Source organism: Microtus oregoni, unplaced genomic scaffold (genome assembly GCF_018167655.1).
Source record: "Microtus oregoni isolate MIOR12 unplaced genomic scaffold, Mior012 000028F_ref0000031, whole genome shotgun sequence".
NCBI classification, from domain to species: Eukaryota; Metazoa; Chordata; class Mammalia; order Rodentia; family Cricetidae; genus Microtus; species Microtus oregoni.
In genome coordinates this window covers 31,792,072-31,796,278 of record NW_024543087.1, presented here as the reverse complement: position 1 = coordinate 31,796,278, position 4,207 = coordinate 31,792,072, and positions in this window count along the sequence as shown.

Genomic DNA, 4,207 nt, shown 5'->3' with positions numbered 1-4,207 from the left:
CAGGATGCTGCTTCTATTCGGACTTGGAATTCATTCAACATCTATAAGGGAGCTCACAGGTATTAATGACGTTGACGTCTCATTTGGTAGCATATTAATTGTTAGGCTGCAAATCAGTGGGCAGCCCCATTGCTCTTCCCTTTCCAGCCCCACCCTCACACCGGCCCAGCTTAGGTTTCCCAATACCTTGGAGAAACCTCTTGATTGAGTACTTTTTTTTATTATTTTTTAAATTTATTTATTTATTAAGGATTTCTGCCTCATCCCCGCAACCGCTTCCCATTTCCCTCCCCCTCCCCCAATCAAGTCCCCCTCCCTCATCTGCTCGAAGAGCAGTCAGGGTTCCCTGACCTGTGGGAAGCCCAAGGACTGCCCACCTCTATCCAGGTCTCGTAAGGTGAGCATCCAAACTGCCTAGGCTCCCACAAAGCCAGTACTTTTTTTAAAAAGTATTTTAACTAGAGGTTTTACTTACTCTTCTTATCTTATTAAATACGTGTGTGTGTGTGTGTGTGTGTGTGTGTGTGTGTGTGTGTGTATCAAGAATTTGGGCTTCTCTTCTTTCCTCTTGTCAGTTATTATTTTAGTGCAGTCTCCCAGAATGAAAACTACCATATCCCACAAACACAGCTTAACACACGTTGCTGTCTGGCCAGGAAGCGAGCATCCTTCAAGAAAGAAGTCAACATTTGTTTTCCACATTAAAGGGCATTTAGTTGCCAGCAGATAAAATAATTCTAAGGACCACTTTTTAATTCGATGGATAACAACCACAGGGGTCTAAAAGAAAATAACGACGACGGCTATAGACACAAATAACTAAATTACCAAAACGTTAGCATATCTCTCGGCTTCATTAATATGTAACAGACTCCCCAGTTAATCTCCAAAAGCTAGTGTTCCCCCTGTAAAATAGCACTCTGGGACGAATTGTACATGAGATCAATCACTGCTAATGTAAGAAGGTTTACTGCTAGAAAAGGGAAAAGCTATTCACACCTTCAAATAGAAGCTTTTCAGATTTAAGAGTAAGGGCCATACATCACCAAGAATAAATGATTATGAATTGATAAACGCACCCTCCAGCGATTAGCTATGTGATGCTATTTATCATTTCTTGGGTGGCAAGGCTTGAGTTTTTTTTTTTTCTTCTCCTTTGCCTACTTTTAAAGTCATTTGACTATCTGTAAAGAAAAGTCTGAGGAGCAGAGGAGAAGGGAAAAAAAGGATAGCACATGAAAAAGTCTGTATTTGCATATACTTAAGTCATCAAAGTGATGGCTGTGCAGATAGAGACCCCTGTGTGTTCAGAGAAGTAAGGAGGAACCAGATTGACCCTTTGTGGTTTTCTTGTTGATTGGGAAGCAGGGATGCTTGCATATTGGAATTGACAAATCAGCAGTTATCTTTTTGCCTCTTCCCCATTAGGTGTTCTCCTTCTCATAGACTTCACATACTGCCTACTAACAAGTAGTTTACAATTTGTGAAATGAATAATTAAACCTATTCTCCCTTCCCCTTCCTCAGCCTTTCCCCTTTTCCCTCAAGAGATAGGGATTTTTGCTTGAAGCCTGGAAAAGCTCAACTTCCCTCTGCACCAAACTGGAGCTGGGAGGGAGTTTTCTTGTTGGCCTTAGTAGTCTGGGGAAATTAGAGATCTCAACCAGGCATGGGTGGAAGACTCCTGGGACCCCATTTGCTGTTTGCAACACAAAAGCATATACAACTCCTAAACATCCCAAGGGAGACAAAAGGCTGGAGTATAAGGCTGACTTAGCCCTGGCTAACACTAACAACCCATCCCCTTGCTTAGTCCAGCTCTGGAGGCTAAGGGGAAACCTTAAGGGGAAACTCCAAGCATTAGGCTTGGAGCTAGGCTAGGCAGAAGTGTGGGGGAGGCAGGAGAGCAGTTTCTTAGTGGTAAAGTGAAAATCTATTCAATATAGGTTGAAGGGAACCCATGCTCCTAAAAGGTGAGGTCACGTGCCTACACTAGAGCTGCCTATCTAGCCAAGGTTGACATACACAATCTTTTGGTGGGACAGGGATGCTATCTTTGTCTGAAGGCAATATAAGTGTCAGTGTATATCACCTCTGGTTGATCAACAACTATCTGTTAGGAAGCCAAATAGAACAGGTACCTGTCTACTGTTCCCTGCTCCCAAAGAATACTGGCCTCCTCAAAAGGCAGACAGTGAACCATCTTTAGAGACAGTCTACTTTTGGCAGTTGAGTTAGGACTCTTGGGGAACGCTTCAGAGGCTCCTGTGCCTTGAGGGTGTTCAAATTGGGAAAGAGGTTGAAGCTTTGAATGCCAGTATGTGGATTACCAGGACCCCTGAGTTGAAGGAGAACACTAGGAATGGTCATTGCCTGTTCCAGATAATGTCACACAGTGGGACCTAAGTTATGTGTGGAATCTGTTTGCTTAGTTTAACTATCTGTAGATTGTGACTCTAAACTTGTCACAGTGTCAAACCCCTTTTGGAGATGGTTCAAGTAAAGATTCAGCCTCAGCCTTGAAAATTGTTTGATGATTCTGGAATAAATCCAGAACAGTCTCCCAGAAGCAAGAGCAGGGCCCATTTCAGGCTTGCATTATCAATACATTTTGAAGATAACATATTTAGAGAAGAAGAAGGAGAAGAAGAAGAAGAAGGAGGAGGAGGAGGAGGAGGAGGAGGAGGAGGAGGAGGAGGAGAAGACCTCTTGAAAAGTTAGTAAAAACAAGACACAACAAAGATTTAATCCCACACCTCAAGGCTTAGAATATCTGACAAAGCTGCTACAAAATAGATTTTGATGTATGAGGAGTAAGAGAAGGAAAAAATATCTCTAGTTTTTATTTTATGCTTTTCTTGTCCCTCCCTTCATGGACTCTTCTCTCATTTTGTTAACTCCTGACAGGTAAGTATGCTTGAAGGATTGACTCAGGCAGTACTGACTGTCAGGAAAGGACATTTTGTTTTACATTTCAAAGCCGTATCAGTTCTGTGACTTACAGAAGAGACATCTAGAGAAAGAATGATCTCAGTCTTGAGAAAGAAAACACATTTCCTCTTGAATCTCCCACCACACAGGTCTTTAATACTTTGCACTTCATACTGGCTCCAGGGAAGAAAAAGTACATTGATAATAAACCCTATAAAATGAGCAAGTTGTCAGCATGAAGATTTAATTTCACAACTCCAGCAAAGAATATTATTCATTTATTTTATATTGTTTTTTTCAAGATTTTATTCTTAAGTTTAAATTTTAATGACATTATCTTCTCATGTAAAATCTGTTTTTGAAATAAAGGATTCTCTTTTATGATATGTTTTAATAGTGAAAGTCTCTGAAGATCTATAATGTTATTATTTATCTGAAGTCTGTAGCTCTGAGAGCTGTATACACGATGTAATTGCTTTAACATGTTTTCATAAATTACATTCAGAAATGTGTCATAGTAAATTACCTTTGTAATAAAATGTAAAAAATGCAAATGGCTGTTGTCTTTATTACGTTTTAAGCCATTGGTTTATCTGCACTATTTCACTTGTCACTTGCACAATATGTTGGCTGAAGGGGCGGCACAGTTTGACAGCAGAGAGCTGGGTCCTGTGTGTAATCTTGCAGGCACGTACAGTTTGGGTCATTTCCTCATCTCCCGCAGAAAAGACATTATCCCACTCATATTTACATACTTTTCAATATTTGTCAAACAATCATAAATTATAAATTAATGAAATGTTCGACAGTCTTCAGAGATCAGACTAATGAAGACATTTACCTTTTTGGTGATTTTGAGCCTCGTCTTTGTAAGTTTAATGACATTTCAATGCTCATGCTTTATTAGGCTTTATTAGATTTGTCCTTCACTCCCGCTGTCATTCAGATGTCTTCGCAGAAACATCACCTGCTTCAGGTAGGAGAACAAATCTACTCTGATAAGGGACCCTTCAAAACAGGGACTCCTCAGCCTTCATTCTAGAGAATTAGGGTCGAATTCAATTTCAGAGATGACTAGAAAAATTGACCTGCCCTCAATGTCCTGATGAGACACGACTTACTCTCACTCCTCATTACTTTCACTATTGCACAATGTTCTAATGAAAGGGGCCTCCAAAGAGCAGCGACTTCAAGTGACCTACAGGACACTATCAGAAAATGAGAGGAGGCCTAATCCAATTTCCCTTTCTGGGATTTTGTAAAATATCCTTTAGAT